General features: G+C 42.1%; 1 protein-coding gene across 2 annotated transcripts in view; it reads left to right on the forward strand.

Moving 5' to 3' along the window:
• Window positions 1-24,173, forward strand: part of LAMA2 (laminin subunit alpha 2) — a 943,701-nt gene that overhangs the window by 534,524 nt on the left and 385,004 nt on the right. The window lies entirely within an intron of this gene.

A 24,173-nucleotide genomic window follows, 5' to 3' on the forward strand; every position in this document is an offset into this window, starting at 1 on the left:
TTGTATTTTTCCTGATCAGTCCTGTCAGCAAGCATTTCTGACTTATGCTGGAGTCCTAAACACTCAGAGCTGCCAGCCTGCTTTGTTCACAGCCAAACAGGCTGTGAACAAAGCAGGCTGGCAGCTCTGAGTGTTCTCCTTTGTGAACAAAGCAGAATGGCAGCTCGTAGTGTTTAGGACTTCAGCATGAGTCTGAAATGCTTGCTGCCAGGACTGGTAGGGAGACCCCTAGTGGTCATTTCTTCAAAGTGGAAAATTAAATAGAAAGAAGCATATTTTTTAATAACATGCAATTGTGAAGTTATTCTGCATACATTAATCTATAATATATCAAAAGTTTTTTTGATGAGAGTTACCCTTTAAAAAGTTTTCCGATCTTTAAAAAGCTGTGTACCATACCTTTCCCCTTGCTCATATTGTGTGAGCTCCTGGCAGGAGAATGTGGGCGTTCCCCAGCAGGTGCGACATCACTGAAGCCTGTGAGCCTGAAATGACAACAGCAGAAGATGAGAGAGTTACTCTTTTATAAAACAGTGACCTGTTTACTTGTAGCGTCAATGTAGAACAGTAGTGGATAAAACCCTGACACATTCCTATGTTGGTTATTAAACTGAAGCAGATTGTATAATATTGGTCAGAAAGAAAGAGAGATCTTTATATTGTGCTGCTTATTAGTATTTTTCAAGCAAATCTGCCCCATTGCATCATTAAAATTACCTTTATTCAGTCACCTCACCTCAAAGCATCTTTTACAAAATTTCTCAGTAAATTAGACTTTTTTCACATTAGCACCCTGGTCTATAACAATTGAAGCAGATCCTGAGTAATCTCTTTGATCTAAGTAGCTTGACAGGATTTCAGTTTGTTTTAACAACAGGTTAACTCCTTCCGGCAGAATGAGTTATATAAACTTCAGGTTATGCTGGTAGTTTGCGCCTCATGACGTTTATATAAGTCATTCAGCTAACCCGGCGATGTGCAGTATCACATGGATTAACTGGCAGAAGTCCCACTGTTACCAGCCGGGGACAACTTCTGCAACCCCCCCAGAACCATCTGTGGATGGTCCTGTTCAGCGAACACTGTGATTGGTCCCTGTGGACCAATCACAATGTCTCAGCTGACTGGGGGGTTAAAGTTAATTTCCCCCACTCTGCCCGCCCCTAGAAGTTGGGCAGAGCGGGATAAGAGGATCCCAAGAGCTGCGGGGAGACTGTGGCACATTCCTGGGACCGGCGCAGCAGTGGTGACTAGTGTTGAGCGGCATAGGCCATATTCGAATTCGCGAATATTCGCGAATATATGGACGAATATTCGTCATATATTCGCGAATATTCGCATATTCGTTATATTCTTGTTTTATTTTCGCAATTGCGAATATTCGCGTACGCGAAAATTAACATATGTGAATATTCGCATATGCGAACATTAGCATATGCTAATTTTCGCATATGCGAATTTTCGCACGACAGTCTCACACAGTAGTATTACAGCCTTCTTTACACCACACAAGCTGGAAGCAGAGAGGGATGATCACTGTGAGGTGTACTGTGAAAAAAAAAAAAAAAAAGAAGAATATTCGTAATTACGAATATATAGCGCTATATTCGCGAAATTCGCGAATTCGCGAATATGCGATATTCGCGAATAATATTCGAATTGCGAATATTCGTGAGCAACACTAGTGGTGACTGGGGACCGGTGGCAGGCACAAGTGGAGGTGGCAGGCAAGTGGAGAAGACAGCGGTTGTGTCAGCATCAGAGGCAGCAGAAAAGATCGGTGTAAAGTGATCTTCATTGCTGCCTCTAGGAGTTTCAAAACTACAACTCCCAGCTGCCCAGACAGCCTTTTGTTGTTCGAGCATGCTGGGAGTTGTAATTTTGCGACATCTGGAGGGCCACAGTTTTGAGACCACTGACAGTGGACTGCAATCTGTGCTCTTTCCCATGTAGCAAATCTACAACTCTCAGCATGCCCAGACAGTCCAAGCATGCTGGGAGTTGTAGTTCTGTAACATCTGGCCCTTCTCATGTTGCCAAACTTCAACTTCCAGCATGCCTGGGCAGTCTGAGCATGCTTGGAATTGAAGCTTTGTAACATCTGGAGGGCTACAGTTTGGATACCACTACACAGTGGTCTCCAAACTGTTCTCCTCCAGTTGTTGCAAAACTACAACTCCCAGCATGCCCTTCGGCTATCTGGGCATGCTGGGAGTTGTAGTTTTGCAACAACTGGAGGCACACTAGTTGGGAAACATTGGCCCTCATTTACTATTCTAAACCCGACTTGTTTTGTCAGGTTTTTTTGGCGCATCTTTGTCTGCGACATGTCGCAGACATTGTGCGCCAGTCTGCGACACGATGCAACATTTTTTCCCGATGGACCCGATGTGGATTCTCCCAAACCCGAAAAAGGGGCGTAACCCAACATTTCTGAGCTTTCCCACGTATTTATAAAGGTTTCCAACCCAAATTTGTTGAATTGTTGTGGATTTTTTCCCGACAACTCAGAGGAGTTGGAAACCAAAACCAACAAAACCCACGTGCGACAAACAAGATGCAACATAATAATAAATACCAGGGGAAAAAAGCAATCGGGTAAGAAAGCAAGATAGACTTACAACCCGATTTTCTAAGTAAAAGAGGGCCATTGTCTGTTTCCTAGCTCAGTGTTTCCCAACTCCCAGCATGCACTGACAGACCATACATGCTGGGAATTGTAGTTTTGCAACAGCTGGAGGCACACAGGTTTGGAAAAACTGAGTTAAATAACAAACTCTCAGTGTTTTGCAACCAGTGTGCCTTCACCTGTTGCATAACTACAACCCCCAGCCAAAGGGCATGCTGGAAGATGTAGTTTTGCAACAGCTGGAGGTTTGCCCTGGGTACAATCACACGGCAGGGGTTTACAGCGAGTTTTTCGCTGCTAGTTTGAGATGCATAATTAAACACAAAAAGGTACAGCACTGAAATGTTATTTTATATTTTTTAATCCACATTCTATACTGCATACTGAGGATCTATCTAGGAATGTGTCAGTATAGCTACATAACTAACTTTGACCAAAAAGAAAGGAAAACAAAGTGCAATTGCTACTGAAAAAATACTTGTACATTTTATTATAATTTAATACATTTTAAAAAAAAGTGACTGAAAAGTAATGAGGAAAAATGCCAAGTACAGTATATAAAGCAACATAATGAGTATGAACAAGAACAACCCTAATACGTAGGTGAGACAAGTGGAAAATGTCCAATCACAATAGTATAGTATAGTTTTCAACGGGAGGAATTTATGCACACACTTCTCTATATGTTTAATTATGGTGCCACATATACCCCTATGGGTTATTATGTCATTCTATTTATTATGGTATTCTTTTTATCACCCTTGCCATGTTTAACATCTATATGGTTAATGCATGGTTGGGCAGCACTTGAGACATATACTAATATATATTTTCATAGAATGTCTGCCACTTTTAGATCTTTTATTATTGTTATATTATGGTCATATAACATATAACTATTAAATGTATTGATATGTATTGTTTATATCTGTAATGCAGTAGTTAAAGGCTCTATTTAGCAACAGCATAGTCTCATATGGTAAGTAGTACACACGGGGTCAATTACCTGATAATGCATTGTATTCTGCATCTAAGCGCCGATTTTTGTCGGTGCACTTGCACGGGGCCCGATTCCTGGCACGGACTCCCCGGGCGTCAAAAGCCCGTGAACGCAGGTCCGGATGTGATGCATCCATGACCTGCGTGCGCCAACCATGATGCGGCGGGGAGTGCTGTGCTTTTTCCAGGTCAAGGCCCTGCGCATGCGCCAACACGCACAAATCGGTGCAAACCAGCGCCATATTGGTGAGGTATATAAGGTGGTGTCCCTTAAGAAAGTCCGGGTGACGAAACATACGTTGGGCAGACAAGTGCAGACCATGGGTAAGTGCGAAGGCCTTACATTGTTTGGTGGCCATTCAGGATGTAGTATATTATTTACTATGGAGCAGTGAGCTATAGAGTAAGTAGTGGGTTGGTTGTTTGTACCCCCTCTAATTTACACTACAGACCATAGAGCCTTTAATTATTGATTCCACCTCACTTGTTATACTGTATGCTATTGTGATTGGACATTTTCCACTTGTCTCACCTACGTATTAGGGTTGTTCTTGTTCATACTCATTATGTTGCTTTATATACTGTACTTGGCACTTTTCCTCATTACTTTTCAGTCACATATGGTGACTTTTTAAAAATGTATTAAATTATAATAAAATTTACAAGTATTTTTTCAGTAGTTTGAGATGCAGCAAATTTTCCACTGCAGCTCAAACTCCCAGCGGGAAACTCACTGTGAACCCCCGCCCATGGGAATGTACCCTAAAAACACTACACTACACAAAATAAAAAGTAAAACACTACATATACACATACCCCTACACAGTCTCCCCCCTATAAAAATAAAAAACATCGGGTACCGCACTGTTTCCAAAATGTTGCAAAACAACAACTCCCAGTATTGCCTGACAGCTATTGACTGTCCAGGCATGCTGGGAGTTTTTCAACAGCTGGAGGCACCCTGTTTGGTAATAAGTGGAGTATGGAAATACCCCATATGTGGACATAAAATGTTCTGCGGATGCACAACAAGGCTCAGGAGTGAGAGCGCCATGTACATTTGAGATGATTTGCATAGGGGTGGCTGACATAAAAAAAAATTTAGAAACTAAACCCCTCACAAAACGTAACTAGGGGTATAGTGAGCCTCAATACCCCACAGGTGTTTAAAGAATTTTCGTTGAAAATTAAAATTTAATTTTTTCACTAAAATGCTGGTGTTAGCCCATATTTTTCATTTTCACAAGGGGTAATAGGAAAAAAAATAGCAGGAGCGCCGTTGGGCTTTTAGAGAGATAATTTGGCTGGAATTGAAGGCCATTTGTGTTTACAAAGCCCCCATGGTGCCAGAACAGTGAACCCCCGTATGTGACCCCATTTTGAAACTACACCCCTAACAGAATGTAATAAGGGGTTCAGAGAGCATTTACACCCCACAGGTGTTTGACAGATTTTTGGAACAGTGGTCCATAAAAATGAAAAATGTAATGCTCCAAAAGCTCCTTTTCTTCTGTGCATTGTAATTCGTCCACAGAGCACTTTACATCTACCATAGGGGCTTTGGGGTATTTCCATACTCAGAAGAAATGGGGTTACAAATTTTGGGGGGCATTTTCTCCTATTACCTCTTGTAAAAATGGTAAATTTGGGGAAAAAACTGCCTTTTAGTGGAAAATATTTTTTTTTTATTTACACATCCAAATTTAACGAAAAGTCGTCAAACACCTGTGGGGTGTTAAGGCTCACTGTACCCCTTCATACGTGCCTTGAGGGGTGTAGATTCCAAAATAGTATGCCATGTGTTGTTTTTTTTATTTTTTGCTGTATTGAAACCATAGGGACATCCTAAATGTGCCATGCCCCCTAAAAACCATTTCAACAAAATTCTCCAAAATCCCATTGTTGCTCTTTTTGCTTTTGAGCCCTCTAGTGCGCCCACAAAGCACTTTCTGTTCACATATTAGGTATTTCCTTACTTGAGAGAAATTGGGTTACACATTTTGGGGGGCATTTTCTCCTTTTACCCCTTGTAAAAATTCAAAAACTGGGTCTACAGGAACATGTTAATGTAAAAAATGGAAATTTTGAATTTTCTCCTTCACTTTGCTGCTATTCCTATGAAACACCTAAAGGGTTAACAAACATTCAGAATATCATTTTATATACTTTGATGGGGGCAGTTTTTATATTTGGGTTATTTATGGGGTATTTCTAATATGAAGTCCATTTCAAAACAGAACTGGTCCCTGAAAAATTCCGATTTAGAAAATTTTAGTAAAAATTGGAAAATTGCTGCTGAACTTTGAAGCCCTTTCATGTCTTCCAAAAGTAAAAACATTTCAACTCTATGATGCAAATATTATCGCATATGTGAATCAATATATACAATATATATAATATTATAATAATATATAATATATAATTTATTTGGAATGTCTATTTTCCTCACAAGCAGAGAGCTTCAAAGTTAGATAGAAAAATGCAAAAATTCATGAATTTTTCACCAAGAAATTATGTAAGTATTGACAAAAATTTACCACTATGATTAAGTAGAATATGTCACAAAAAACAGTCTCAGAATCAAATTCTTAAGTAAAAGCAGCCCAGAGTTATTATTGCTTAAAGTGACAGTGGTCAGATGTGCAAAAATTTTTAGCAATTCTGACCACTGTCACTTTAAGCATTAATAACTCTGGGATGCTTTTACTTTTCATTCTGATTCCGAGATATTTTTTTCGTGACATATTCTACTTTATGTTAGTGGTAAATTTTTGTCGATACTTGCATTATTTCTTGGTGAAAAATTCCCAAATATTATGAAAAAATTGAAAATTTTGCATTTTTCTAACTTTGAAGCTCTCTGCTTGTAAGGAAAACAGACATTCCAAAAAAATGATATATTGATTCACAAATACAATATGTCTACTTTATGTTTGCATCATAAAGTTGACATGTTTTTAATTTTGGAAAACATCAGAGGGCTTAAAAGTTCAGAAGCAATTTTCCAATTTTTCACAAAATTTTCAAAATCTGAATTTTTTAGGGGCCAGTTCAGTTTTGAAGTGGATATGAAGGGCCTTCATATTAGAAATAACCCATAAATTACCCCATTATAAAAACTGCACCCCTCAAAGTATTCAAAATAGCATTCAGTAAGTTTGTTAACCCTTTAGTTTCACAGGAATAGCAGCAAAGTGAAGGAGAAAATTCAAAATCTTCATTTTTTACACTTGCATGTTCTTGTAGACCCAGTCTTTGAAATTTTACAAGGGGTAATAGGAGAAAAAGGCCCCCAAAATTTGTGACCCAATTTCTCTCGAGTAAGGAAATACCTCATATGTGTATGTCAAGTGTTCGACGGGCGCAGTAGAGGGCTCAGAAGGAAAGGAGCGACAATGGGATTTTGGAGAGTGAATTTTGCTGAAATGTTTTTTGGGGGCATGTCACATTTAGGAAGCCCCTATGGTGCCCAAACAGCAAAAAACAAAAAACAAACATAACATACTATTTTGGAAACTACACCCCTCAAGGCATGTAACAAGGGGTCCGGCAAGGGGTCCGGTGAGCCTTAACACACCACAGGTGTTTGACGACTTTTTGTTAAATTCGGATGTGTAAATGAAAAAAAAATTTTTCACTAAAGTGCATTTTTTCCCCCCCAAATTTACCATTTCTACAAAGTGTAATGGGAGAAAAATCCCCCCAAAATTTGTAACGCAATTTCTCCCGAGTACGGAGATACCCCATATGTGGCCCTAAACTGTTGCCTTGAAATACGACAGGGCTCTGAAGTGAGAGAGCTCCATGCGCATTTGAGGCCTGTATAAGGAATTTGAAATAGGGGCGGACCGGTTACAAGGATGGGGCTTGTCTCCACCAAAACCCTACAGCAGTGTTTCCCAAACAGGGTGCCTCCAGCTGTTGCAAGACTCCCAGCCTGTCAGGACAGTCTATGGCTCTCCGGCAACACTGGGAGTTGTGGTTTTGCAACAGCTGGAGGCGCCGTTTAGGAAACACTGTCGTATGAGACGTTTTCATTTTTATTGGGGGGGGGCTACGTGTAAGGGGGTGAATGTGTAGTGTTTTACTTTTTATCATTTGTTAGTGTAGTGTTTTTAGGGTACATTCACACAGGCAGGGGTTCACAGTAAGTTTCCTTTAAGGAAACCCACTGTAAACCCGCCCATGTGAATGTGCCCTGTACATTCACATGGGGGGAGGGGGGCTCCCCAAACCTTCAGCTGTGGCAAAATGACAACTCCCAGAATGCCAGACAGACCGTACTTGCTGGGAGTTGTAGTTTTACAACAGCTGTAGGCACACTTTTGGGGAACCACTGAGTTAGAAAACAGACTCTAGCTCAGTGATTCCAACCCATGTGCCTCCAGCTGTTGCAATACTACAACTCCCAGCATGTACGGTCTGTCAGTGCACTCTGGGAGTTGTAGTTTTGAAACAGCTGGAGGCACACGGGTTGGAATCACTGAGTTAGGAAACAGACTCTAGCTCAGTGTTTCCCAACCAGTGTGCCTACAGCTGTTGCAAAACTACAATTCCCAGCACGGACAGACAGTCAGGGATGCTGGGCATGTAGTTCTGCAATATCTGGCCCTTCAGATGTTGCAGAACTACAACTCCCAGCATGCCTGGACAGTCTGGGCATGCTAGGAGTTGTAGTTAGGCAACAACTGGGGAAGAACAGTTTGGAGACCGCTAAGTAGTGGCCTCCAAACTGTAGCCCTCCAGATGTTGCAAAACTACAACTCCAAGCATGCCCAGACTGTCCAGGCATGCTGGGAGTTGTAGTTCTGCAACATCTGAAGGGCCAGATATTGCAGAACTACACACCCAGCATCCCTGACTGTCTGGCCATGCTGGTAATTGTAGTTTTGCAACATCTGGATGGCTACAGTTTGGAGACAACCATATAGTGGTCTCCAAACTGTGCCACTTCAGATGTTGCAAAACTACAACTCCCAGCATGCCCAGACAGTCAGTGCATGCTGAAAGTTGTAGTTTTGCAACATCTGGAGGACCACAGTTTAGAGACCACTACACAGCGGTCTCCAAACTATGACCCTCCAGATGTTGCAAAACTACAACTCCCAGCATGCCCAGACAGCCTTTGGCTTTGTGGGCATGCTGGGAGTTGTATTTTTGCAGCTTTTAGAAGGCCACAGTGAAGATCACTTATCGCGATCTTCACTGCAGCCTTCTCCGCAGCACTTTCCGTCCGCCGCTCTTCCTGCTGCATCCGCTGCTCCGTGGATGCCGCCGATGCGGCATACGAAGGTCCAGGTAAGCCGGGCCATGTTCCCCCCTCTCCGCCTGTGTTCCCCCGCTCTGTACCGACTTCCAATCGGTGGCCAGAGCGGGGGAAATGAACTCTAACCCCCCGGCCCCCCTCCTGCCATTGGTGGTCAGCCTGACCGACCAATGGCAGGGGATAGGAGGGGGTGGCAACACTGCCACCTCGCTCCTATACTTTAGGCTGGTCGGAGCTGGCTCTGACAGCTCCGATCAGTCTTATTTTCCGGGCGATCGGGTCACCAGTGACCCGATTTGCCCGGATCACGGCAAATCATAGGTCTGAATTGACCTGCGATTTGCTGTGATCGCCGACATGGGGGGGTCTCAGGACCCCCCTAGACAGTGCCATGGGATGCCTGCTGATAGATATCAGCAGTCTTCCTGGTCCGATCACCGCCAGGCGAGCGGCAGTGATCGGAAATGCCGAGGGCTTATGGACGGGACGCGAGGGCGTATGCATAGACCCTTCGTCCCCAAGGAGTTAAGGCCAAAATCACCTCAGTCCTTAAGGGTTTAACCCCTTAAGGACCGGGGGTTTTTCCGTTTTTGCATTTTCGTTTTTTGCTCCTTGCGTTTAAAAAATCATAACTCTTTCAATTTTGCACCTAAAAATCCATATTATGGCTTATTTTTTGCGCCACCAATTCTACTTTGTAATGACGTCAGTCATTGTGCCCAAAAATCTACGGTTAAACAGAAAAAAAATCATTGTGAGACAAAATTGAAGAAAAAAAACGCCATTTTGTAAATTTTGGGGGCTTCCGTTTCTACGTAGTACATTTTTCGGTAAAAATGACACCTGATATTTATTCTGTAGGTCCATACAGTTAAAATGATACCCTACTTGTATAGGTTTGATTTTGTCGTACTTCTGGAAAAAATCATAACTTTATATGTTTAAAATTGTCATCTTCTGACCCTTTTAACTTTTTTACTTTTCCGTGTATGGGGCGGTATAAGGGCTAATTTTTTCCACCGTGATCTGAAGTTTTTAACGGTACCATTTTTGCATTGATAGGACTTATTGATCGCTTTTTATTAATTTTTTCATGATATAAAAAGTGACCAAAAATGCTCTATTTTGAACTTTGGAATTTTTTTGCACGCACGCCATTGACTGTGCGGTTTAATTAACGATATATTTTTATAATTCAGACATTTCCGCACGCGGCGATACCATATATGTTTATTTTTATTTACACTGTGTTTTTTTTTATGGGAAAAGGGGGGTGATTCAAACTTTTAATAGGGAAGGGGTTAAATGATGTTTATTCACTTTTTTTCCACTTTTTTTTTGCAGTGTTATAGCTCCCATAGGGACCTATAACACTGCACACACTGATCTTTTACATTGATCACTGGTTTCTCATAAGAAACCAATGATCAATGATTCTGCCTCTTGACTGCTCAGGCCTGGATCTCAGGCACTGAGCAGTCATTCGGCGATCGGATAGCGAGGAGGCAGGTAAGGGCCCTCCTGCTGTCCTGTAAGCTGTTCGGGATGCCGCGATTTCGCCGCGGCTATCCCGAACAGCCCACTGAGCTAACGGGCATGCTTTCGGTTTCACTTTAGACTCGGCGTTCAACTTTGAACGCCGCGTCTAAAGGGTTAATAGCGCGCGGCACAGCGATCAATGCCGCGCGCTATTAGCCACGGGTCCCGGCCGTTGTTAGAGGCCGGGCCCGACCCTCTATGACGCGGAGCCACGCCGTGGCCCCGCGTTATAGATTGGGAGTGGACACATGACATTCCAGTACGTCATGTGTCCTTAAGGGGTTAAAGGGGTTGCCCCACCATTAGACTTATCCACTATCCACAGTAGAAAGGACAAGATAATGATCATCAGGGTCTCAACTACTGGGAGCCGAGAGGTAACAAATGCTACCACTGCTCAATTCATTGTCTATGAAAGCTGGGGAAAAAAAAAAAAAGAACAGTGGGCCGTAAAATGACAAAAAAAGGTTTTTTTTCATAAAAATGCCAGTGTTACCCCAAATTTTTCATTTGCACAAGGGGTAATAGGAGAAAATGTCCCCCAAATGTTGTAACCCCATTGCTTCTGAGTATGGAAATACCCCATATGTGGACGTAACCTCCTGTGCAGGCACACTGCAGGGCTCAACAGTCATAGAGCTATGTTTGCATTTGGGGCCTATGGCATATTAGTAGCTGATGATTACATACATTCAGTGGAAAATAAAAGAAAGGAACACCCACATGTGACACCATTACAGACAGTACACCCCCTTGGGAAGGTGTATAGGAGGGAACTGGACATTTTTCTGGGAATGTGATGTGTGTGGCCATCCCTAGCCTGTTGCCTGAAATGTGCACCCCGCTCAGGTGGAAAGAGAGCACTGTGCATTTGAGGCAACATAAAAAAGACCCCAATGCTAGTGACTCAGTGACTCATGACCCATTTTTGGAAAAAATTCCACCAGAGGTCTTATCAGGTTTTTGTTTTTTTGTTTTGTTTTTTTAAAGAAAGTTTTTTGGGCAATTTTTGTGCTTTATGGGGCTAAAATTTGGAATGTACTCTGGACTTGGTACATTGGGGTCAAATGATGGCAAATTAAAATGAAAAGGGAAAATTTAGTACTCCATGGAAGTATGATACTCCCTGCAGAGAAGCAGTTTTTAATGCAGACACCCAGATTATCGGGGCAAGTGTCCTTCTGTATCCCCCTCTTGTGACACACACTGCATTATTTCTGGGATTGCCTTTTTTTTCCAGTGTGGGGGACTTAACCTGGAAAGTGTTGGCCTGGGACGACCCTGGCACCTATAACTTCAGTTCCTTGGGAACTCTGGCCTACTATTCCCCGGTCACCAAATATCAGGACCTTTAGGACTTCTTCTTGGAACTGGAGGAATGTCCCTGTGTTGCCAGCGTACTGGCACAGTACAAAATAATTGTACATGGCAACCTGTACCAAGTAGACCGCAACTTTTTTGTACCGCATGGCAATGTATGGCTTGAGGACTTGATCAGAGAGATCAACTCCCCCCATATACCTATTGTAGTCCAGAATACAATCAGGCTTGAGGACCGTTGTTGTGGTACCTCGCACAGGGACAGGTGAGCTGCCGTTCCCATGAATTGTGGACAGCATAAGGACATCCCTCTTATTCTTATACCTGACCAGCAACCGGTTTTCATGGGTAAGGGCACGGAACTCACCCTTGGGCATAGGTGTCTGGAGAAAATTTAGAGGGAGGCCTCTCTGGTTCTTCTGCACGGTCCAACAAGCGGTCGTGGATCTGGGGGCAAGAGAATAATGGGTGCATCCAGTAATGGGTGCACAAGTCCAACACGAGTTTCCCGCTGACATCCAGAGTGGGGGGACATTCTTGCGGTTCAATACGGGAATCCCATCCCTTATATACTCTAAACTTGCAAGTTTACCCTGAGGTACTCTCGCAAAGTTTGTAGGGTTCCATGCCATACCATGCCCACTTCAAGGGAATGTACTGGCAGAAGATGAGTCTCCCCTTAAAACTGACAAGAGACTCTTCTACAGAGAGCTCCCTTAGGAGTATGATGCCTCCCAAAATTTTGCATAAAAGTGATCTATGCTTTGTAAAGCCGATCATGGGCAGGATCACTTCGGGGGGGGGGGGGGGGGGGGGTACATGCCACATTATCAGCATGATGCAGGCATTTCCATATGGCCTCTGCCTTGAGCTGCAAAATGTGCGGTGGACCCTTAAGGACCTATTAGGAGGTCGGGGGGGGAGGAATTTTTTTTTTCCAGCTCATCTGGCATCTGGGAAGGTGACGTGATGCGGCGGGGACCGGAATACCCATGGGCGTACAGGTATGCCCTGGGTCCTTAAGTATCAGGATGTCAGGGCGTACCTGTACACCCTGTGTCCTTAAGGGGTTAATTGACAAGTGCCCATTTTCATCTGTTCTAACTATGTAACTGTATGGGCCATTCTAGCCTAATACAATAGTCATTTTCAACAGTCTTAAAAGTAATATAAGAGTTCTATAACTTGCTCAGAGCTAAAGTGTCAAGGAGGCTGTGCCACATTGCAGCATGCATGCCTTTTGCCTCCTCACCACTTATATTGACATATAGGGCTCAGTACAGGGAGGGGGTGGGGAGGGAGAAGTCATGCATGCTTCAACTCCCTTGACAATTCAACTCCTAGCATGCCATAGAGCTGATGATTTCCTTCAAAGGGGTTGTACCATGCCACATAATTAGGCATTATGGACTGTGTCTCACATTAAAATGGAAAAAATAAAATAATAATACCCATATGTTACCTTTTTACTGCTGCATCCTTTCTCACATTCCATGGTACTGCTTATATATTGGTGCAGAAAATGCACGATCAACAATCACTGGCCAATGTAGGGGTTACATTTTTTCACTGTTGATCCTAAAACTATAGCCGAATTAACCAGTTTTTTTTAATGTCAAACAAAGAATCTTTATTGTTGGAAGAAATGGACAAGAAAATATGGAAGGTATCAGCCTCCCAAAAAATATTATACAATCCAAGATAAGATAAAACAATGCAAAACAATCTAGTAAACAGAGCAAGGGCGGATCCATAGTCTAGTCTCGGGAGGGGCACTATTAGAGTATCATGCGCTGGTCGACACAAGGTGTTGTGTGACATCACAAGGGGCGTGGTTATGACATCACAACCCCCGCAGCCTGCACCCAGGGTTTGGAACAAAATGTTCAGAACGCTGGGGCAGTGGAGTACCCCTTTAAGTATGCAGCATAGTGCCCCCACACTAGGTAGGCAGCATAGTTCCCAGTTCCCTCACACTAGGAAGGCAGCATAGTTCCCCCACATTAAGTTGTAGTTCCCCCACATTAGGTTGGCAGTATGTTCCCCCACATTAGGTTGTAGTCCCCCCCCCCATTAGGTTGGCAGTATAGTTCCCCCACATTAGGTTGTAGTTCCCCCACATTAGGTTGTAGTTTCCCCACATTAGGTTGGCAGTATAGTTCCCCCAAATTAAGTTGTAGTTCCACCCCCATTAGGTTGGCAGTATATTTCCCCACATTAGGTTGTAGTTCCCTCACATTTAGTTGGCAGTATAGTTCCCCCACATTAGGTTGTAGTTCCCCCACATTAGGTTGGCAGTATAGTTGTGAGTATAGTTCGTGGTTGTTGATCCATCCAAGATGGCTAAAGAAGAGGGTGCACGCACAGGAGAGAAGCACAACCAAGGTAGAAATAAGGAAACTGGTGCAAGCTGTGTAGGAGCCTTGGCAAAGGGGTCCCAGCTTCAATATATCCAAATAGGCAGCAGCACACAGATGGTGGGTGAAAATAATAGCAACATTTATTTCATCATACCAGTGTACAGAGAGCAACGTTTCCGCGGCCTCTCGGCCTCTTGAGAATGGCGGCGAGAGGCCGCGGAAATGTTGCTCTCTGTACACTGGTATAATGAAATAAACATCACTATTATTTTCACCCACCATCTGTTTGCTGCTGCCTATGTGGATATATTGAAGTTGGGACCCCTTCACCAAGGCTCCTACACAGCTTGCACCAGTTTCCTTATTTCTACCTTGGTTGTGCTGCTCTCCTGTGAATTGTGTGAGTATAGTTGTGATGCTCGCGGAGTAGCAGGTTGCAGAAAATCATTTCCAGTATAATAATCAAATATACCAATTGTCACAGAATGGGAAAGTGATAAAGCAGTTTTTACCATTTAAAACTACAGCTCCCAGTATGACCTAATTAGTGGCAAGGTTATGCTGGGAGTTGTTGTTTCACCCATGAAAACTGCAAAACTTACAAGTGATTACAGCTCTGATGGGACATAGTGAGGCGAATACACAAAGATATCAGTGACTACAGGTGACAGCTTCGATGATACATACCGCTGTGAGTGTCAGCTAAATCTTCTCTCTGCAGAACATGACTCCCAGATGGCGCCTTAATTTGTCAGCGGATTCTGATCCTCTATATGAAAACAATAATTATTATAATACTGCTAAACACTGTATCCTCTGAATACCCCACACTTCACCCTCTGAATGTAATAATACCTTACACTACACCCTCTGAATATAATACTACGACACACTGCACCCTCTGAATATAATACTACCACACACTGCATTCTCTGAATATAATACAACCACACACTGCACCCTCTGAATATAATAATACCACACACTGTACCCACTGAATATAATACTACCACACACTGCACCCTCTGAATATAATAATACCACACACTGCACCCATATAAACCTACCACACACTGCACCCTCTGAATATAAAACTACCACACACTGCACCCTCTGAATATAATACTACCACACACTGCACCCTCTGAATATAATAATACCACACACTGCACCCTCTGAATATAAACCTACCACACACTGCACCCTCTGAATATAAAACTACCACACACTGCACCCTCTGAATATAATACTACCACACACTGCACCCTCTGAATATAATACTACCACACACTGCACCCTCTGAATATAAAACTACCACACACTGCTCTCCCTGAATATAATACTACCACACACTGTACCCTCTAAATGTAATACTACCACACACTGCGCGCTTTGAATATAATACTACCACGCACTGTACCCTCTAAACGTAATAATACCACACACTGTAACCGCTAAATATAATACTACCACACACTGCACCCTCTAAATATAATACAACAACTCACTGCACCCTCTGAATATAATACTACCACACACTGCACTCTCTGAATATAATACTACCACACACTGTGCTTTCTGAATATAAAACTACCACACACTGCGCTCTCTAAATATAATACTACCACACACTGTACCATCTGAATATAACCTCTGAATACAATACTGTAATGTATTGTGGCCCATAAAAATCGTACCAACCCTGAAATTCCTTTCTAATATGCCCCGCCACTGAAACAGATCCGCCACTGAAACAGAGACTGGTCAAACATCTATCAAGTAAGGCAGAGTACATAAATTTGGGTTACAATAAGTCGGTAGAGAGATGAAGGAACACATATTTATAGAAAAATACACAAGTGTGACAAAAAAATACATTGAGATAATAAAAAATTCAAAAAGGCTGCCCATAATAGTAATTATGTGAGTCAAAGGCGTATAAAATAAGACATATCTGGGGCATGTGCAGAGATAACCATGGGTCCCAAACGTTCTGAACAAAATCTACTGTATCAATTTGTATAGCAGATACCTCCCCATTGAGTTAAATAACATTAACAGAACAGTTTTTTTAGTACCCATATGATAAATGTTTTTTTTTTACATATTATGATATTGTTTTCATATTAGTTGAAAGGGATACATATATTTTTTCTGGGTTTCTGGAATGTAGGCATACTATACATTTCTGTTGAAAGTCTATCACATATATTTTCATGCATTCCATTTCATGCTCACTTTTTCACATGACCGTCAATAATTGCGCTATTAATCCAAGAAGTGGCTGAGCGGAGAAAAACACGCTTGTCCTTCCTTAGGAATATAATTGTATGAGTTGCCCTGAATGTATAGTCGACCAATTAATTCAAGGACATTTCAGTGACACATTATCTGACATGGTGTGAAGCTTAAAACAGCATTTCTCATTTCATTAGTTTCTCAAAAGCACAAATTGAACTGCTGCCAAATTATCAGACAGTCATGCTTTATCTTCCGTCTTCACTTTCTCCAACTCCTGTATTACACTTTCATTTTGTGATTAATTTTATTCCCAACTAAGAAAAAAAAAATAGAAAAAAAGGGAATATATATATATATATATATATATATATATATATATATGACTACACAGCCTTTGAAATATTCTGTAATTGGAATTTACTTTACAGTGACTTTTAACACAAAATATGCCCTTCTATATGGTACTGAACTGCAACAACATGTTAGTGTAGTAATGGCCAACACTTTACGATCTGTCCTTACAATATTATAATTCTGGATAAACATAGCTGCTTTCTTCTAGAAATAGTGCCATTTTTGTCCTCAGCTCATGTGTGGTATTGCAACTCTGTTTCTAATTGAAGTGAATGAAACTGAATTGTAATACTACATACAACCTGATGACAAATTTTTTTTTAACCCCTTAAGGACACTGGACGTACAGATACGTCCTGACGTCCTGGTACTTAAGGGAATTTGTGGGAATTCTGGTCCCCGCCGCTCGCCGGGCAGAGACCGGACCGGTATTCCTACTGAAAACATTCAGCAGGCACCCCTTGCAAACCCCTTGCAAACCCCTGGGGGATTCCTGAGAAACCCCCCCCCCCCCCCCCCCCCCCCATGTCAGCGATCGCAGCAAATCGCTGGTCAATTCACACCGGGTCAATCGGGTCTCCGGTGACCCAGAAAAAAAGGGTGATAGGTGGCGTCCAAGATGGCATCAATCACCCTTTACCACCCGATCATGTGGTCGGTCGGAACTACTGTCCAATCACTGTCCTGCTGTGCGGTGATCACAGGTGATGTGGGTGGCGATCTGGGCCTTACTTACCTCTGCAAATGTCAGCGGGGTCCCCTCAGGCAGCGGCAGTGGCAGGATTGGGATGGCAGCGGCAGGAGCAGCGGCTGCGGCATGATACAGCAGGAAGTGAGGCCTGAACGTCTCCTGCTGTGGCTAAGCAACAACTCCCAGCATGCACAACTAAAGGGCATGCTGGGAGTTGTAGTTTTGCAACAGCTGGAGGCACAACTATAATTCCCAGCATGCCCTTTGGCTGTCTGTGCATGCTGGGAGTTATAGTTATTCAACAGCTGGAGGCACATATTTTTCTATGAAAAAGTGAGCCTCCAGCTGTTGCATAACTACAACTGCCAGCATGCCCTTCGGCTGTCAGTGCATGCTGAGAATTGTAGTCTTGCAACAGCTGTAGACAAACAGCTCAGAAACACTGAGAGTTTGTTACCTAACTCAGTGTTTCACAAGTTTGAGATGCAGCAAATTATCCGCCACAGCTCAAACTCCCAGCGGGAAACTCACTGTGAACCCCGCCCATGTGAACATACCCTAAAAACACTAAACTACACTACACCTGCACTACATAATAACACTCCCCTACACAGTATCCCCCCCCCCCCCCGCAATAAAAATGAAAAACGTCTTGTACAGCACTGTTTCCAAAATGGAGCCTCCATCTGATGCAAAATAATAACTCCCAGTATTGCTGGACAGCCATTGACTGTCCAAGCATGCTGGGAGTTTTGCAACAGCTGGAGGCACCCTGTTTTGGAAACACTGATGTAGGGTTTTTTGGTATCGGAGGCAATTGTAATGATTTGTCCGTATACAAATCCTTAATCTGGGCCTCAAATGTGCATGGCAATCTCTCACTTCAGAGCTCTGTCGTATTTCAAGGCAACAGCTTAGGGCCACATATGGGGTATTTTTATACTTGGGAGAAATTGCATTACAAATCCTTTTACCCCTTATGTAAAGGTAAAGTTGGGGTCTACACCAGCATGTTTTTGTAAAAAAAACTTCTTTTTTACACTAACATGCTGGTGTTGCCCCATACTTATAATTTTCACAAGAGGTAAAAGGAAAAAAAAGCCCCCCAAAATTTGTTACACAATTTATCCTGGGTATGGAAAAAACCCATATGTGGATGTAAAATGCTCAGCGGGCGCACAACAGGGCTCAGGAGTGAGAGCGCACTATGTACATTTGAGGCCTAAATTGATGATTTGCACAGGGGTAGCTGATTTTACAGCAGTTCTGACATAAATGCAAAAAAAAAATACCCACATGTGACCCCATTTTGGAAATTACACCCCTCACAGAATGTAACAAGGGGTATAGTGAGCCTTAACACCCCACAGGTGTTTGACAAATTTTCATTAAAGTTGGATGTGAAAATGTAAAAAAAAATTAAAAATTCACAAAAATGCTGGTTACAAAATTTGTAACCCCATTTCTTCCATGTATGGAAATACCTCATATGATGTAAAGTGCTCTGCGGGCGAACTACAATGCTCAGAAGAGAATGAGCGCCATTGGGGTTTTAGAAAGAGAATGTGTCTGGAATTGAAGGCTATGTGTGTTTACAAAGCCCTCATGGTTCCAGAACAGTGGACTCCCCCACATGTGACCTCAATTTGGAAACTACACCCCTCACATAATGTAATATGTGGTACAGTGAGCATTTAAACCCCACAGGTGTCTGACAGATTTTTGAAACAGTGGTCCGTGAAAATGAAAAATTTACTTCACCCCTTATTACATTTTGTGAGGGGTGTAGTTTCCAAAAAGGGGGTCACGTGGGGTGGGGGGTTCACTGTTCTGGTAGCTTGGGGGCTTTGTAAGCGCACATGGCCCCCAACTTCCATTCCAAACAAATTCTCTCACCAAAAGCCCAATGGCTCTCCTTCTCTTCTGAGCATTGTAGTTTGCCCGCTGAGCACTTTATGTCCACACATCGGGTATTTCCATACTCAGAAGAAATGGTGTTACAAAATTTGGGGAGCATTTTCTCCTCTTACCTCTTGTGCAAATGAAAAAATTAGGGTAACACCGGAATTTTTGTGAAAAAAAATCGCATTTTTCATTTTCATGTCCAACTTTCGTGGAAATTTGTCAAACACGTGTGGGATGTAGAGGCTCACTGTACCCCTTGTTATGTTGCTTTAGGGGTGTAAATAGTATGCCATGTGTTTGCGTTTTTTTTTTTTTTTTTTTTTGCTGTTCTGGCACCATAGGGGCTTCCTAAATGCGACATGCCCCCCAAAAACCATTTCAGCAAATTTTTCTTTCCGGAAACCAAATGTGACTCCTTCTCTTCTGAGCATTGTAGTGCGCCCACAGTGCACTTGACGTCTACACCTGGGGCATTTCCATACTCAGAAGAAATGGGGTTACAAATTTTGGGGGGCATTTTCTCCTATTACCCCTTTTAAAAATGTAAAAATTTGGGGGAAAAAATGCTTTTTAGTGAAAATTATAATTTTTTTTTTCATTTACACATCCGACTTTAACGAAAAGTCATCAAACACCTGTGGGGTGTTAAGGCTCACTGGACCCCTTGTTACATTCCTTTTTTGGTGTAGTTTCCAAAATAGTATGCCATGTGTTTTTTTTTTTGTTCTTTTTTGTTGTTTGTTAGGTTTTTTGCTGTTCTGGCACCATATGCGACATGCCCCTCAAAAACCATTTCAACAAAATTCACTCTCCAAAAGCCCATTGTCGCTCCTTACCTTCTGAGCCCTCTACTGTGCCCGCAGTACACTTTACATCCACATATGAGGTATTTCTTTACTTCAGAATTACCCCTTGTAAAAATTCAAAAACGGGTCTACAAGAACATGAGAGTGTAAAAAATGAAGATTTTGAATTTTCTCCTTCACTTTGCTGCTATTCCTGTGAAACACCTAAATGGGTTAACAATCTTTCTGAATGTCATTTTGAATACCTTTAGGGGTGCAGTTTTTATAATGGGGCTATTTGATTGGGTATTTCTAACATGAAGACCCTTCAAATCCACTTCAAAACTGAACTGGTCCCTGAAAAATTCTGATTTTTAAATTTTGTGAAAAATTGGAAAATTGCTGCTGAACTGTGAAGCCCTCTGATGTCTTCCAAAAGTAAAAACATGTCAACTTTATGATGCAAACATAAAGTAGACATATTGTATATTTGAATCAATATATATCATTTCTTTCTTTCCTTATAAGCAGAGAGTTTAAAAGTAAAAAAAAAGCAACATTTTTACATTTTTCATAAAATTTTAAAATTTTTCACCTAGAAATGATTTTAGTATCGACGAAAATTTACCACTACCATAAAGTAAAATAGGTCATCAAAAATCTATCTCGGAATCAGAATGAAAAGTAAAAGCATCCCAGAGTTATCAATGCTTAAAGTGACAGTGGTCAGATTTGCAAAAAATAAATAAAAATGCTCTGATCCTTAAATGAGCACTGTCACCAAACTTTTTTTTTTGATATGTTGTAATACTTATATACTACAACATATCTCTAATATAAGCCTATAATTTTTTTTTCATTAAAATAGTTTATTTTACTGTTGAAAACCGTCCACTAGGGGTCTCCCTCCTAGTGGCCGGCTGCAGGCTGGCGTGACATCACGCCTGAATTCGGACTGATGCTGGCCGGGCATCAGTCCTAATTCATTCTGCCTGCGCTCGAGCGATGAGAGCGCATTGGCTCCCTGGCTTGACATACCGGCCCCGCCTCACAGCATCTACACTCCGCCGCTGCCGCTCTGCACTAGAGGTGGGGGGGGGGGGTTTCGGGGAGCGCCGCTGTGAGGTGTTTCACCTCACGCCGCCGCTGCTTGACATGTCGGCCCCGCCTCCCAGCATCTACCCGCCGCCGCTCTGCATTAAAGGTATTGGGGGGGGGGGGGGAGAGCACCGTACCGCTGCTGCTGCTCTGCACAAAGTTATTGTTTTCAACACAGGGTGCCTCCAGCTGTTTCACCACTACAACTCCCAGCATGCCCTGACAGCCAGTAGATGTCAGGGCAAGCTGGGAGTTGTAGTGGTGAAACAACTGGAGGCACCCTGTATAGTGAACTAAGGGCGGAAGTGTCGGCCCCAGCAGGCATCAGTGACGTAGTGTCTGCTGGGGAAGTCTGCCTGGTAGTAAACACACTATCAGGCAGACAAAAAGACCTTTTAACCCCTTAAGGACTCAGCCCATTTTGGCCTTAAGGACTCAGACAATTTAATTTTTACGTTTTCATTTTTTCCTCCTCGCCTTCTAAAAATCATAACTCTTTTATATTTTCATCCACAGACTAGTATGAGGGTTTTTTTTTTGCGTGACCAGTTGTCCTTTGTAATAACATCACTCATTATATCATAAAATGTATGGCGCAACCAAAAAACACTATTTTTGTGGGGAAATTAAAACGAAAAACGCAATTTTGCTAATTTTGGAAGGTTTTGTTTTCACGCCGTACAATTTATGGTAAAAATGACATGTGTTCATTATTCTTCGGGTCAATACGATTAAAATGATACCCATTATTATATACTTTTATATTATTGTTGCGCTTAAAAAAAATCACAAACTTTTTAACCAAATTAGTACGTTTATAATCCCTTTATTTTGATGACCTCTAACTTTTTTATTTTTCCGTATAAGTGGCGGTATGGGGGCTAATTTTTTGCGCCATGATCTGTACTTTTTTTGATACCACATTTGCATATAAAAAAACTTTTAATACATTTTTTATAATTTTTTTTTTAATAAAATGTATTAAAAAAGTTGGAATTTTGGACTTTTTTTTTTTCGTTCACGCCGTTCACCGTACGGGATAATTAACATTTTATTTTAATAGTTCGGACATTTACGCACGCGGCGATACCAAATATGTCTATAAAAAATATTTTTTACGCTTTTTGGGGGTAAAATAGGAAAAAACGGACGTTTTACTTTTTTATTGGGGGAGGGGATTTTTCACTTTTTTTTTACTTTTAAACTTTTTTAAATTTTTTTTTACACTTGAATAGTCTCCATAGGGGACTATTCATAGCAATACCATGATTGCTAATACTGATCTGTTCTATGTATAGGACATAGAACAGATCAGTATTATCGGTCATCTCCTGCTCTGGTCTGCTCGATCACAGACCAGAGCAGGAGACGCCGGGAGCCGGATGGAGGAAGGAGAGGGGACCTCCGTCCGGCGTTCTGAATGATCGGATCCCCGCAGCAGCACTGCGGGCGATCCGATCGTTCATTTAAATCGCGAACTGCCGCAGATGCCGGGATCTGTATTGATCCCGGCACCTGAGGGGTTAATGGCGGACGCCCGCGAGATTGCGGGCGTCGGCCATTGCCGGCGGGTCCCTGGCTGCGATCAGCAGCTGGGATCAGCCGTGCATGACACGGGCATCGCTCCGATGCCCGCGGTTATGCACAGGACGTAAATATACGTCCTGGTGCGTTAAGTACCACCTCACCAGGATGTACATTTACGTCCTGCGTCCTTAAGGGGTTAATATAGTAAAAAAAAAATTAAAGGCAGGGAGGGGGTTAGGGATAGATGGGCAATAGGCAGGGACAGAAAAAAAAAACGGATGGTGGGAGCTACCCTTTAAGGTGAAAATGGGCTTGGTCCTTAAGGGGTTAAATCCTGAATAACATATTTAAATGGGCACTGTCAGATTCAAAAACGTTTTATATTTTGTACATCCTGTCCTTTCCTGTCTATTAGACTCCTATCTTAAAAACAGAGAGGAGGGGGTTACAGAGCAGCTGAGATGTAGAAACCAAGCACTGGACAGCAGACTAAGGGAGAAAGGGAGTGACAGTGGGCTCAGTGCTTGCTTCGGACATGCCCCTTCCTGAGCAATGAATGTCATAATGGGTGAGCAGCAGGAATTGGGGATTTGGTAGCCAAATACAATGGCAAGACACATAAAAAAGACATCTAAAGAATCTGCATGACTCAGTGAGTAACATATATGAACATTATTTTGTCTCTATGATGTAACAGGTACGCTTTAAAGACCAGCACGATCATCAGAGACATTGCAATTTTAATTTCAGATTCCACTTTAAGTTCATCATCAGTTGGATAGATTATATGTTTTCCTATCAGGGAATATAATAAGGGCATGGCCATGTGGGTGGCCATGATGCATCAAAAAATATTGTTACCATGTAGTTGCTTAGGTATTAAATTGTTTGTTAGATGACTATCTGAATTAAAAGGTAGACAGTTTTACCCACCAAACTGCATGACAACATCCATGCCATCCAGTACGCTCTTATCTTAAATGGGCACTATCAGATCCAAAAACTTTTTACATGTTGTTACTGATGAAAATGAAACTTTTGTAATATAGTTTTTTTTTAAATCACATCACTAGGGGTTCTCAAACCTACTGGGAAACTAATCAGTTCTGCAGTGGTATCAGGCTTGTCCTTGAGTCAGGGACATGAGATGACTCATGGACAAGGTGGCATGAACAGACGCACCAATCACCTCTTACCGCCCCCTCCCTTTAATACTCTAAGCTAATGAAAAGAGGTATTTTTATAATAAATATAGGTTTTAGAGGCATAAAAAATATACATACATGGTCAGGATTAGGTACTGAGTGACATATAAATTCTTTTTTGGGGGGGGATTTGTCTGGCAATCTTTAAAGGGGAACTTCAGTGAAAAAAAAAGTGTTCAAATCAACTGGTGCCAGAAAGTTAAACAGATTTGTAAATTACTTCTATTTAAATATCTTAACTCTTCTAGTACTTA

Source organism: Hyla sarda, chromosome 3 (genome assembly GCF_029499605.1).
Source record: "Hyla sarda isolate aHylSar1 chromosome 3, aHylSar1.hap1, whole genome shotgun sequence".
Taxonomy (NCBI): domain Eukaryota; kingdom Metazoa; phylum Chordata; class Amphibia; order Anura; family Hylidae; genus Hyla; species Hyla sarda.